Source organism: Physeter macrocephalus, chromosome 4 (genome assembly GCF_002837175.3).
Source record: "Physeter macrocephalus isolate SW-GA chromosome 4, ASM283717v5, whole genome shotgun sequence".
NCBI lineage: Eukaryota > Metazoa > Chordata > Mammalia > Artiodactyla > Physeteridae > Physeter > Physeter macrocephalus.
The window spans coordinates 146301621-146316848 of NC_041217.1; the positions used below are offsets into that span (position 1 = coordinate 146301621).

General features: G+C 40.8%; 1 protein-coding gene across 1 annotated transcript in view; it reads right to left on the bottom strand.

Annotated features, from left to right (window-relative positions):
* MAST2 (microtubule associated serine/threonine kinase 2) overlaps positions 1-15228 on the bottom strand; it is a 272170-nt gene that overhangs the window by 247922 nt on the left and 9020 nt on the right. The gene's annotated exons all lie outside the window — the stretch shown is intronic.

Genomic DNA, 15228 nt, shown 5'->3' on the forward strand with positions numbered 1-15228 from the left:
CCAGAGCCCCGCAACGGAGAGGCCACAACAGTGAGAGGCCCGCGTACCGCAAAAAAAAAAAAAAAAAAAAAAAAGTAAATGTTAATATTATTAAGAACCAAGATTTTCAGTATAAGAGAAAGGGGATACAATATTAAATTCTAAGGTAAAGAAAAAAATCAATGTTCATTTTGAATTGTAAATATTAACATTAATTCAGTTTTTTTTAAAAAATGTATTTTCCAGCTCTGTCTTTTGAAAGCACCTGCAAGCAATAACCTGTAGTAGATTCTATGAATGCCCTGTCCCACACATCCTCTTACACCTTCTCTGAGTTCACCTGAAGTGAATAGTTCTAGTACACACTTATCAACTCAAGCTCCTGATGAAAGTGCTGGGATTTAAAAATCTAGGGATAGTTCTAGAACAGTGAGGAATGAGAGTTGGTGGGTAAATAACCCAGCATTTCTGTCCCTGGGTGGGACAGTTCTGGGGCACATTCTAGGTCGTTCCTCTGAGGGTTCTCAGCAGGATTGAGCCCCATTTGCTCACAGTAGTAATTTGTTCATTAATACATGCTTTATTGGCTTTTTTTTCCCTTCCCTGATTCATTTCCCCACTTCTTGATTTGTATTTCTGGGGATCATCTTCCAAAGAAACTACCTGACCTCAAACCCTTGTCTCAGGGTCTGCTTTCAGGGGAATCCAAATGAAGAAAAGCCCTGATAGTAAACAGTACAGCCCGTATTGTGATCACTAATTATTATTTTTCACTAAAACTAGCCACAGTTCCTTAAAGAAATAGTTTATGAAAGGTATGAGGCAGGTAGAGTACAAGGTGAACCAAGGATATCTTATCATGCCAGAAAACAAGGAAGCTCTCAAAGACTAATGGAGACATATCATAAACACAAGGAGCCAGTTTGAAGGAATTCTCATTGACCAACTTTGGGATTATTTGAGAATCAAAAAGAATAATGACTTTGAAACAAAAAGGTCCTACTGTATAGCATAGGGAACTATATTCAATATCCTGTAATAAACCATAATGGAAAAGAATATATATATGTATAACTGAATCACTTTGCTGTATAGCATAAATTAACACAACATTGTAAATCAACTATACTTCAGTAATATATATGTATATGTATAGATATATATATATACATATATATATATATATTTTTTTTTTTTTTTTTTTGCTGCACCACTCAGACATGTAGGATCTTATTTCCCCGACCAGGGATCAAACCCGTGCCCCCTGCAGTGGAAGCACGGAGTCTTAACCACTGGACCGCCAGGGAAGTCCCAATAAAATAAATTTTTAAAAAAGAATAATGACTGTGATTTTTAAATATTTGAGTAAATAAAATTTAAAAGTCCATAGTGACTCTCAGAGAGAGACAGAAAAAGAGAGAGAGCTAATTGAAAATAAGCTTGTATATACAATATTCTGAAAACTAGCAACTAAATGAAATTAAGCATTTACCCTGCCTTTTTAGGAGGAGCTATGTTTAATCCCCAGTGGAAGAGGGGAAGCCTTCCTTTACAGGGAACATCAATAATAAATGTAAAAAGATAATATTGATAGGATTAAGAAATTGCCATTTTTCTACTCCTCGTAAAATAATTGGTTAAGGCATGGAAAAAGAATTCAATGGATGCTGAAATCATCGAGTGAAAGGCTTCTGGGGAACAAGATATTTGCACTGTGCCAAAGTATCACCCACAAGTTATCTTGTTGCTAATTGCACAGAGAAAAACCAATCTTGACAATTTAGAGATCTGGAAGTCATTAACTTAACCAAACCCGATTAATGGAATAAACTAGCATGATGAGCCTCATGATGTGATACAGTGTGAAGTGCACAGCAAAACCTATGAAATATTCTTGCCTAAATGTTTAATTGAATTTAAGCAAATTTGCAGCCCTAACTTTCAGTTACAGGAAATATAAGAGCAAGATAGGGAATTCTCTGGCGGTCCAGTGGTTAGAACTCTGTGCTTTCACTGCCTAGGGCGTAGGTTCAATCCCTGGTCGGGGAACTAAGATCTCGCAAGCCACACAAGGTGGACAAAACAAACAAACAAACAAGATAAATTACACCATTAAGACACAAATAGACAATCCAGAACATAGGACATTTATGAGGTAACTAATGAGTCTCTTCAAAGAATTGATGTCATGAGAGAGGAAAAAAAAGGGTAGAAGAATTTTTCTAGATAGGAATACACTAAAGAGGCATAACCAAGTCCAATGCATGAACTTTGATGCAATATTGTTTTGGTAAAACAAACACAGCTATAAGAGACATAATGAGTGTCTAGAATGGGCATCAGTGTAATAATGCTGGTCTCATAGACTGAGTTGGGAAGAATTTTCTTGAAGACTTTGTGTACTGTTTGTGAATTAGTATTATTTCTTCTTTAAATGTTTGGTAGAATTTATAAGTTAAGCCATTTGGGACTGGAGTTTCTTTTGCGGGAAAGGTTTTTAACTAAAAGTTGAGTTTCTTTAATAGATACACAACTATTCAGGTTGTTTCTTTTTTTTTTTTTTTTTTGGCAGTGCCGAGCAGCATGCAGGATCTTAGTTCCATGACCAGGTGTCCAATCTGTGGCCCTTGCAGTGGAAGCCCGGAGTCTTAAACACTGGACCACCAGGGAAGTCCCGTTATGTTTCTTTTTGAGTGAGGTTTGGTAGTTTATGTGTTTCAGAGAATGTATACATTTCATCTAAGTTGTCAAAAATTTTGCATAGGGCTTCCCTGGTGGCACAGTGGTTGAGAGTCTGCCTGCTAGTGCGGGGATGCGGGTTTGAGCCCTGGTCTGGGAGGATCCCACATGCCGCGGAGCAACTAGGCCCGTGAGCCACAACTACTGAGCCTGCGCGTCTGGAGCCTGTGCTCCGCAACAAGAGAGGCCGCGATAGTGAGAGGCCCGCGCACTGCAATGAAGAGTGGCTCCCGCTTGCCACAACTGGAGAGAGCCCTCTCACAGAAACGAAGACCCAACACAGCCAAAAATAAATAAATAAACAAATGTGGGGTTTAAAAAAAAAAAAGTTCCTTTAAAAAAAAAAATTTTGCATAAAGTTGTTCATACTATCTCCATACAGTATTATGATTATAATGTCTATAAGAACTGTAATGATGTCTTCTCTCTCATTCCTGATATTGGTAATTTATACCTTATTTTTTTCCTGATCACTTTGCCTAAAGTCATATCAATTTTATTGATCTTAAATAATCAGTTCTAGTTTCATCAGTTTTCTATAGTTTTTCTGTTTTTTATTTCATTGATTTATGCTCTTTTTAAAGATTTATTTATTATTATTTTTAAATTTTATTATTTATTTTTGGCTGCGTCAGGTTTTATTTGCAGCATGCGGGATCTTCGTTGAGGCATGTGGGATCTTTCACTGAGGTGCACGGGCTCTTCGTTTCAGCACGTGGGCTTCTCTCTAGTTGTGGTGTGCAGGTTTGCTCTTCTCTATTTGTGGCGCGCAGGCTCCAGGGTTTGTGGGCTCTGTAGTTTGCGGCACACAGGCTCTCTAGTTGAGGTGCGTGAGCTTAGTAGTTGTGGCACACGGGTTTAGTTGCCCTGCAGCATCTGGGATCTTAGTTCCCTGACCAGAGATCGAACCCGCATCCCCTGCATTGTAAGACGGATTCTTTACCATTGGACCACCCGGGAAATCCCACATGCTCTTATTTTACTTATTTCCTTTTTTCTGCTTACTTTGGGTTTCATTTGTTTTTTTTTTTTCTACTTTCTTAAGGTGGAAGCCTGAGTCATTGAGAGCTTTTCTCTTTCTAATACACACATTTATGCTATAAACTTCCCCATATGGACTGCTTTACCTGTATCTCACACATATTGATATCATGTTGATATGTTGTGTTTTCATTTTCATTAAGTCCAAATTGCTTTCTAATTTCCCTCTTGAGTTCTTTTTTTTTTTTATAGATTTATTTATTGATTGATTTTTGGCTGCGTTGGGTCTTTGTTGTTGTGTGTGCAAGCCGGGGGCTGCTCTTGGTTGCAGTGTGAGGGCTTCTCATTGTGGTGGCTTCTCTTGTTGCAGAGCATGGGCTCTCGGTGCGTGGGCTTCAGTAGTTGTGGCACGTGGGCTCAGTAGTTGTGGCTCGCAGGCTTAGTTGTTCCGCAGCATGTGGGATCTTCCCAGACCAGGGCTCAAACCCGTGTCCCCTGCATTGGCAGGCAGATTCTTAACCACTGCGCCACCAGGGAAGTTGCCTTTTGAGTTCTTTGGACAATGTGTTACTTAGAAGTGTGTTAATTAACAAACAGAGAATTTTCTACATTCCTTCTATTGATTTCTAATTTAATTTTATTTATGGTCAGAGAACATATTCCATATGATAAGAATCATTTTACATTTATTGAGACTTGTTTTATTTATTTATTTAATTAATTTATATATTTTTTGGCTGCATTGGGTCTTCGTTGCTGCTCACAGGTTTTTCTCTAGTTGCGGTGAGCAGAGGCTACTCTTCCTTGCGGTGCGTGGGCTTCTCATTGTGGTGGCTTCTCTTGTTGTGGAGCATGGGCTCTAGGCATGCGGGCTTCAGTAGTTGTGGCACGTTGGCTCAGTAGTTGTGGCTCGCAGGCTCTAGAGCGCAGGCTCAGTAGTTGTAGCGCACGGGCTTAATTGCTCTGAGGCATGTGGGATCTTCCCGGACCAGGGCTCGAACCCATGTCCCCTGCACTGGCAGGCGGATTCTTAACCACTGCGCCACCAGGGAAGCCCGAGACTTGTTTTAAAGCCCAGAATATAGTCTACTTTGGTAAATATTCTATGTGCACTTGAAAACAATATCTATTCTGCTGATCTATATTCTGTTGAGTTTCGAGTTCTATAAATGTCAATCAGGTCAAATGAGTTGACAGTGTTGTTCAAGGTTTCTGCAGGATACACATGCCATCAAGGTCAGAGACAATGAGAACTGGCATGGGTTTCAAGGCATTCTTGTGATCTCCAGCTTGTGCTTGTGCTTGTGGCCATTATTTCTCCAGCCTTTTTTCTCTCTGTGTTTCCTTTTGGCTATTTTCTATTGCTATGTCTTCAACAACTGACTTGCAATATCTGCTGTTAATCTCATCTAATGTATTTTTTTTCATTTCATTCTTTTTTTGCCTCTAGAAGTTTATTGGGACTTTTTTATATCTTCCGTGTTTCTCTTTAACATGCTCATGCTTCCTTCTACTTTTTTGAACATACAAAATGTAGTTATAATAATTTTAATGTCCTTGTCTATTAATTCTATCACTTGTGTCATTTCTGGATCTGTTGCTTACTGATTGATTTTTCTCCTCATCATAGGTTATATTCTTTGCTTCTTTACATGACTGGTAATTTTTGGTTGGATGCCTTAACTTTGTCAATTACTGGGTGCTGGATATTTTTTGCATTCCTATAAATATTCTTGAGTTTTTTTTTTTTTTTTTTTTTGTGGTACGCGGGCCTCTCACTGTTGTGGCCTCTCCCGTTGCGGAGCACAGGCTTCGGACGCACAGGCTCAGCGGCCATGGCTCACAGGCCTAGCCGCTCCGCAGCATGTGGGATCTTCCCGGACCGGGGCACGAACCTATGTCCCCTGCATCGGCAGGCGGACTCTCAACCACTGTGCCACCAGGAAAGCCCTCTTGAGCTTTTTTCCAAGAAATAGTTTGATCCTTAAGGCTTGCTTTTAAGCTTTGTTACTTGGGACCAGAGCAACTTTTAGTCTAGGGTTAATTTTGCCACACAAGTGAAGCAATACTCTTCTGGGTACACTACCTGATGATGTATTCTGGCTTTGGGGGACATGAAACGTTTCTAGGCTAAGTGAGGCCAGAATTTTTCTACCTACTTTCCCAAGACTTGGATAGTTTTCTTATGCACATGTACTGATCAGTACCCAGATGAAGACATAAGGAGAACCTTCTGAAGATCTCCAAATTGCTTACCCTTTTCAGCTCTTTCTTCTTTGTGCTGCTCTCTCCTCTCTGGTACTTTACCCTGAAAATTCTGTCCAACTGGTCTCCTCAAAGTTGTTTCCTCAACTCAGGGAGAATGCTGAACTCTGGGTTCTCCCTCCTTGAACTGTGGCAGGGAATGCACTTCATGAAGTAAGCTGGGGCAATTATAGAACTCACCACATTTGTTTCCTTTCTCTCAAGGATAACTCTCCTGTTCTGCCTGTTTTCTAACATCTGAAAGTTGTTTCAAATATTTTCTTCAGGTTTTTAGATTTTTTTTATGCCAGAGGGTAAATTATGTTTGGAAGCAAAAGTCTATGAGGAGATACTTTTAGACTATGTAAATGTCCTGTTCTCCAACATATTTTTATATGCTTATTCCATTGATTAGTCTTATTTATATCATTTATTGCTAAGATGGTTGGAAAATAATGATTTCCTGTCTACTATTCCTTCTACGTTGATAAGTTGGCCTGTGTGAATGAAAAATGTTGCTCGCCCTGTCAGTCAACAAAGGGTGCTGCAGCCATCACAGCAGCCACCCCCAAAGGTGAGCCCTGTGGGAGCTCAGGACGCAGACAAACAGGCTCCCTGCTGCCCGGCCCTCAGCCACTGCAGCCACCCCAGGGGTGCACCCTGAGTGGACTCAGGATGGGAAAGAACAGGATACCGGCTCTAGATAGCTAAGGTGAATATCAGAGGAATGATTTCAGTGAGTCCAGACTCTTGCATCTTCCCATACATAGAAAAGCGCTAAATTCATTTACTTGAGATATCTGGTTTTCTTTAATTAACAGTGATCTTTGATGTTTTCACTACCTGGTCGTTGTTGCAAAAACTCCTATATATCTTGGCTCCTCCTTTACCTCTTGGGAGTAGTCCTTCAGAGCTATCTGAGAGGCTGCCTCCCAGGGCTGAGGTCCTTAGAAAGTCCACCAAATAAAACCTAATTCTCAACTTTTAGGTTGTGCATTTTTTTTCAGTCGACACCTTTTACCATGAAAAATAGCTTTCCCTTTTCCCTCTTTCACTCGTGTATTTAGGTATTTAGTTACTGTGGTGGACAGACTCTGAGGTGGGCTCCATGATCCTTGCCTCTTATATTATCCCTTTCCTTTGAATGTGCGTGTAGACCTGTAACTTGCTACTAACCAACAGAATACAGCAAAGGTTATCTGTATGTGATTGCATTACCTAAGCCTGTAACTGTCTTACTTGGAGAGTATCTTTCCTTTGCTGACTTGAAAGAAACAAGCTGCCATGTTGTGAGCTGCCATATGGAGAGGAACACCTGGCAAAGAGCTGAGGTGGCCTTCTGTTGACAGCCAGTCAGAAACAGAGGCCCTCAGTCTAGCAGCCTGCAAGGAACTGAATGCTGCCAACAACCACACGAGCTTGGAAGTGAGTCCCTATCCAGTCAAGCCTCAGATGAGATGGCAGCCCTGGTAAACAAGCTAATTATAACTTTGTGAGACCCTGAAACAGAGGATCCAACTAAACCATGCCCTGGTTCCTGATTCTCTGGGACTATGAGATAATAAATGTGTGTTGTTTTAAGTTACTAAATTCATGACACTATTGTTACATAGCAACAGATAGCGAATACAGTCACTCAGTTATTCACATCTTTTAGTGTCAGGACTGAAAGGATTCATGGATCATTTTCCTAATTAACTTTTTAAACTAGAATATACATTAAAATCAAGTATATAAAGAATTACACTTAGAACTAGATCTTCAAATTACTGTTGCACAAGATAATCAGTCAAGATTTTTAGGAAGAATTAAGCCTACTCTCTTTCATTGCTCTCTATAGAAAGAAATTAAAGAATTTTTTATACCATTCATAATGAAATGAAAACTTTTTTTAAAAAGTGTCATATTTATATCTTTTAATTTTATAGTTTGTGCTATATATAATTTACACAAAAATAAATATATCTATATTTGGAATGCACTTAAAATATCTTACTGATGGAGTATATAATCAAACAGTTTGGAATATACTGTCCTCTGTGTATAACTTTTTTGCCCTATTATCAAAGCTACCTTTTTTTTTTAAACCCAAAATCCTTCAGGTTTTTTACTCTGTTTAGTACAGTAGTTCTCATCCCTAGCTGCACATTAGAATCACCTGGGACTTTTTAGAACTTAAGAAGCTGGTGCCCTACCCCAAAACAATTTAATCAGCATCTCTGGGGGATAGGCATAGTATTGTTTTATTTATTTTGAATTATTATTTTTAAAGACCCAAACTCCCCAATGGCTTTTGGGGAAAGGGTTTTTATTTTTTGTTTTATTTATTTATTTATTTTATTTATTTATTTTTTGGTTGTGTTGGGTCTTGGTTGCTGCAAGCAGGCTTTCTCTAGTTGTGGTGAGCGAGGGCTACTCTGCTGTGGTGTGCGGGCTTCTCATTGCGGTGGCTTCTCTTGTTGCAGAGCACAGGCTCTACAGTGCAGGCTCAGTAGTTGTGGTGCGCGAGCTTGGCTGCTCCGTGGCATATGGGATATTCCCGGACCAGGAATCGAACCCATGTTCCCTGCATTGGCAGGAGGATTCTTAACCACTGCGCCACCAGGGAAGTCCCAGGCATGGTATCATTTTAAAAACTCCTCAGGTTATTCTAATGAGCAGCCAAGGTTGAGAACTACTGCTTTTGAGATAAGCAACTGTCTTTGAAAAGTACTTTGTGAAAAAAGACCCAGTTGGAAAAACATCCTGTTTGAGGTGTGATTCTCTGGCTAAACCCAACTCCCTGGAAGCCCTGAAACTGACCCCTAGAGGAAATGTAATCCAGATCACAAAATGTTCAGCCAGCATTCATCTCTTCTCTCAACCAAAATAAATCCATGAGTATTAGATAAAGGTCAAAACCAAAGCATGTTTTAGATGGAGAGTAGTCCTCAACCAAGATTCAAGAAGTTTTAAGTTTTGAGGGAAGTAAGGACACTGGTGGACTGTGAACTTTGAGTTCAGCTCTATTCTCATGTGTAAATAGGCTATTTACCTGTTCTTTTATTCTCTATTAATTTGCTTGGCAAATTAGTATATACAATGACTCTGCAGAATAATTGAGCACTTCTGGACTGGGCACCAAAATGAAGTAGTAGGTACTTCCTGTAACTTGCTGACACACCTTTTCTTCCATATCCCTCTTCCTGAAGAAACCACTGAGATGTTTTCTATCTCCTCTGCATTTCAAGGTTATATATTTCTTTGGCTAATATGAGAAATTCCATCTTGTCTCTGTCTCTGGTAATTCTACAATAAATTTTCTGTTGAAACCTAAAAGCAAGCTTTTTTATCAAAACACTTTTCTTTCCTACTCCTCATTTCCAGCTCAAATTTTTATTTCTCAGGAGAAATGAAAAAGAGAAAAACAAACAACAGTGAGCTTCTGGTTAATAAATTCAGGCTACGTGAAATAGATTGCTTAATTGGAAAGTCTCCATTCTCTAGTCTTTAACATAACCATGTGAGGAGAACAGTGATATTATTCAAACCATGTACTAACAACTCAGGATCTTTTTAAAAAATGAGGTATGTTCTAACAGTAGCAGTTAGTTCCCTCTGATACCAAGATTGTGGTGTCTAAATACCATTTCGCATTAAAAAGGATCTAGAGGGAATTCCCTGATGGTCCAGTGGTTAAGGACTCTGCTCTTTCACTACTGAGGGCGTGGGTTAGATCCCTGGTCAGGGAACTAAGATCCTGCAAGCTGTGCAGCATGGCCAAAATAAATAAATAAATAAAAATGAAGGATCTAGAGGTCCTTGGATAAGTGGCTGATTCCCAGGCCTGGGACAAGAAATGTCAAGATGAGCCTGAAATATCTTGCGCCCCAAAGCAAGAAAGTTATCAAAGACTACTGGTGGTACATCAAAATGATACGGGAGCCAACTAGAAAGGGATTCCCACTAGCCAAAAATAGGATAATTTGAGTATTGAAAAGAATAATGACTTCAATGAGTTGAACCAAATCAAATATATAATCTATGATTTCATAATAATACTAAAATGTACTGTAAAATAAAAGTCATATTTTTATGGCATGACGAGAAATTTAAACAAAAAAATCTCTGCACTTCAGCCTCCTCTCTCCCCACACTGTGCATTGTGTACCTGCGTTATGCATCACCAAATCTCCCCCAATGACAGAAAGACTTATTCAACCGTAAAGAGCAAAATTCTTCCTAGCATAAACAAGACAACTCCTTAAAAGATAGCATTCCTTCTTTATCTTGTAAGGGGTCACATGACCCACCACAATGATGCATAGATCTGGATTATGTAAACTGTCAATAATACATCATTTGCATACAGATGGCCAAAAGGCACATGAAAAGCTCATCATTGCTAATAATTTTCACTTTCTTAACGGTGTCACTTGAAGCACAAAAGCTTTAAATTTTGATTAAGTCCAATTTATCTATTTTTTATTTTGCCACTTGTGCTTTTGGTGTTGTATCTAAGAAGCCATTACCTAACCCAAAGTCATGAAAATTTGTGCCTATGTTTTTTTTCTTTCTTTCTTTTTCTTTTGGCTGCATGGCTTGCAGGATCTTAGTTCTGTGACCAGGAATTGAACCTGGGCCCCAGCATTGAAAGCGCGGAGTCCTAACCACTGAACCGCCAAGGAATTCCCTATGTTTTCTTTTAAGATGTTATAGTTTTGGGGCTTCCCTGGTGGCGCAGTGGTTGCGCGTCCACCTGCCCATGCAGGGGAGCCGGGTTCGCGCCCCGGTCTGGGAGGATCCCACATGCCGCGGAGCGGCTGGGCCCGTGAGCCATGGCCGCTGAGCCTGCGCGTCCGGAGCCTGTGCTCCGCAAAGGGAGAGGCCACAACAGTGAGAGGCCCGCGTACCGCAAAAGAAAAAAAGAAAAAAAAAAAAAGATGTTATAGTTTTGGCTCTCATATTTATGCCTTTGGCCCATTTTGAGCTGACTTTTGTATATGGTGTGAGGGAGAGGTCCACCTTCATTCTTTTGCATGCAGTAACCAGTTGTCCTGCACCATTTGTTGAAAAGACTCTGCTTTTCCCTTTGAATTGTCCTGGCACCTCTGTTGAAAATCAATTGACCATACAATATACTTCAATTAAAAATAAAATGTATGGACACTGAGAGGATATGCATCAAAATGCTAATGGTGGTGGGACTTCCCTGGTGGTCCAGTGGGTAGGACTCCGCACTCCCAATGCAGGGGGCCCGGGTTCAATCCCTGGTCAGGGAACTAGATCCTGCATGCATGCTGCAACTAAGAGTCTGCATGCTGCAACTAAAGATCCCACATGCCACAACTAAGACCCCATGCAGCCAAAATAAATAAATAATTTTTTTTAAGTGCTTGGTGGTTATCTCTGGGGGGTGAGGATTATGGGTGATTGTTATTTTTTACTTTATGCTTTTATGTATTTCTAGTTGTCTGCAGTGAACATATATTGCTTGTAAAATTAGAAAGAAAACAATAGGGACTTCCCTGGTGGCGCAGTGGTTAAGAATCCGCCTGCCAATGCAGGGAACACGGGTTCGATCCCTGGTCCGGGAAGATCCCACATGCCACGGAGCAATGAAACTCGTGCATCACAACTACCGAGCCTGAGCTCTAGAGCCCGCGAGCCACAATTACTGAGCCTGTGTGCTGCAACTACTGAAGCCCGTGTGCCTAGAACCTGTGCTCTGCAATGAGAGGCCACCGCAATAAGAAGCCCACGCACCACAATGAAGAGTAGCCCCTGCTCGCTGCAATTAGAGAAAGCCTGCTCACAGCAACGAAGACCCAACGCAGCCAAAAAAAAGAATTGTCATTAAAAAATGAAAAAAAAAAAGAAAGAAAATCAATTGACCATAGACATGAGGGTTTATTGCTGAACTCTCAATTCTATTCATTTATCTATATGTCTATCCTTATGCCAGCTCCACACTGCCTCAGTTACTGTAGTTTTGCAGCAGGTTTTGAAATTGGTAAATGTAAGTCCTCCAACATTGTTTTCTTTTTAAAAATTGATTTGGCTATTCTGGGTCCCCTGAATTCCATATGAATTTTAGGATCAACTTGACAGTTTCTACAAAGAAACCAGCTGGGTTTTTTTTGTTTTGTTTTGTTTGTTTGCTTGTGGTACGCGGGCCTCTCACTGTTGTGGCCTCTCCCGTTGTGGAGCACAGGCTCCGGACGCACAGGCTCAGCCGGCCATGGCTCACGGGCCCAGCCGCTCTGCAGCATGTGGGATCTTCCCGGACCGGGGCGCAAACCCGTGCCCCCTGCATCGGCAGGTGGATTCTCAACCACTGCGCCACCAGGGAAGCCCTGGGTTTTTTTAAATAGAGATTTCCTTGAATCTGAGATCAATTTGGGGAGCATTGCTATCTTAACAGATTGTTTTATGATCCATGAACACAGGATGTCTTTCCATTTATTTGGTTCTCCTTCAATTTCTTTCAACCATGTTTTGTAGTTTCAATTACACTCATATTTTTTTGGTTAAATTTATTCCTAAGTATTTTATCATTCTTGATGCTATTATAAATGAAATTGTTTTTTTTAATTTTGTTCATTTCTAGTGCATGGAAATACAACTGATTCTTGTACATTGATCTTGTATTCAGCAACCTTACCAAATTCAATTATTAGTTCTAATAGTTTTTGTGTATGTGTGTGGATTCTGTAGGATTTTCTATACAAGATCATGTCATCTGCAAACAGAAACTGTTTACTTCTTCCTTTTCAATTTGGATGCCTTTTATTTCTTTTTCTTTCTTAACTTCCCTGGTTAAACCTCCCACACAATGTCGAATAGAAATGATGAGAGCAGTCATCCTTGTCTTATTCCTGATCTTAAGAGGAAAGTATTTAGTCTTTCACTATCAATGCTGTTAGCTGTGGGGGTTTTTATACATGCCCTTTATCAGATAGGTGGAGTTCCCTTCTATTCCTAGTTTATTGAGTGTTTTTATCATGAAAAGGTACCTTATGTTTTTGGTTTTTTAAAAATTTTTATTTATTGATTGATTTACTTTTGGCTGTGTTGCGTCTTCGTTTCTGTGCGAGGGCTTTCTCTAGTCGCGGCGAGCGGGGGCCACTCTTCATTGCGGTGCGCGGGCAACTCACTATCGCGTCCTCTCTTGTTGCGGAGCACAGGCTTCAGACGCGCAGGCTCAGCAGTTGTGGCTCACGGGCCTAGTTGCCCCGCGGCATGTGGGATCTTCCCAGCCCAGGGCTCGAACCCGTGTCCCCTGCGTTAGCAGGCAGATTCTCACCCACTGTGCCACCAGGGAAGCCCGGTACCTTATGTTTTAAATGGATCATTTTACTTGCTCTGTAGAGAATGGATCGGAATTGAACAAGATCTAAAAGACGGAGACTGGCTAGGATGCTATTGTGATAATCCAGGTGAGAGATGATGATGGCTTGCAGTTTTCCAGGCAAGAAATGATGAAAGAGGGTGGGATAACCCAATGTTAATCAGAATATAACAAGAGATATTGAGAGAACAGTATTGATAGAACCTTGTGACAATTGAATGTGATACTGGGCACAGCAGATAATGTTGCAGATCTTCTTTACTAGGCTGGTACAACCATCCCCCAACTGCTGTGGCTGTCGGCTGATAATGGCTCACATCTGCACTTCTCTTTTTTTTTTTTTTAATTTATTTTTGGCTACATTGGGTCTTCGTTGTTGCGTGCAGGCTTTCTCTAGTTGCGGCGAGCGGGAGCTACTCTTCATTGCGGTGCGCTAGCTTCTCATTGCGGTGGCTTCTCTTGTTGCAGAGCACAGGTTCTAGGGTGCACAGTCTACAGTAGTTGCAGCACACAGGTTCAGTAGTTGTGTCAGGTGGGCTCTAGAGTGCAGGCTCAGTAGTTGTGGTGCATGGGCTTAGTTGCTATGTGGCATGTGGGATCCTCCCGGACCAGGGCTCGAACCCGTGTCCCCTGCATTGGCAGGCGGATTCTTAACCACTGCACCACCAGGGAAGTCCACATCTGCACTTCTCTTGACAATTGACATTAGCTGCCTCATCCAGAGATGTCTGGAAGGTTAAATGACTTTCATCCCTGTGGAAGCCAATGACTAACTGGTGTGAGAGTATAAAGCCTGTTTGCCATACCGAAAGGGATTATACATTACTAAGATTCTGATCCTTGAACTGCCCAGTGGGAGTGAAAAGCTGCTGCTTTGGCATGATGAATTCAGTTATTAATGGAAACCATATATTAAGCTGTTGAGATCCACTATGATAACTGGTCCCAGGAGTTTAACAAGCAATTTGCTGAAGGACTTTGGAGACAATGAAAATACTTGTGGTTAGAAAATAAAGGAAAACAAGACTTCAAAAGTTATGTCAGTTCATGGGGTGTTGGAAGTAGTTTATATCCTGATTGTGGCAGGTACATGACTTTACACTTGTGATGGACATATGAGTGTGCCTCGCACACTTTCAACAACAGGGAACATAATTGACCAAAGCCCTAGCTGCTGGGCCCAGAAATCCATCACCATATTTGAACCAATGCTACATTTCAATGGGCTATTCTCAGACAACAACTGGGCACAGCAAGGGTACTAAGGCAGGTCTATTGGGGAAAGGTCCTTAGAAGGTCAACTTTAGCTCAGACACCCAAAGCCCTTGCTTACTGATCTTTCCTTAGATTTCCTAGCATTCAAGTACACTCCCAACCTCTTTTCCTTCTCTTTTCACTCAGGATCAGGCTTGCATTGTTATCAGAGAGCTCTCCCACCCTTGCCTGACCCCCTCCTCATTACTATTACAAGTGTTGTCCTAAAAAAAAAAAACCAAAAAACTCCTTGGACTTCCCTGGTGGTCCAGTGGTTAAGATTCTGCACTTCTAACACAGGAGGCATGGGTTTGATCCCTGACTGGGGAAGTTCCACATGCTGCGCACTGCAGCAAAAAAAACAAAAAAACAAAAAACCTTACATGTTTAATCTCACATTGGCATCTGCTTTAAGGATAACCTGGACTAGTACAATACATTTGTGAAAACTTAGAACTGTACAGTCAAAAAGAGTGAATTTTATTGTATATAAATTATACCTCAATAAACTTGACTTTTTAAAAAAGTGTTGTTAGTTTTAAACATTTATCAAGAGTAGGTGAGTTATGCCTGTTTCTTCTCCACTCCACTTCAACCATCTGTTTCCAAGATCTCATCCTGGCTCAGGTCACCGCCTAGAACTGCTGAAATTCCACATCTCACAATGACCACATCCACCTAGCCTTGCAATTGCTTGCTCA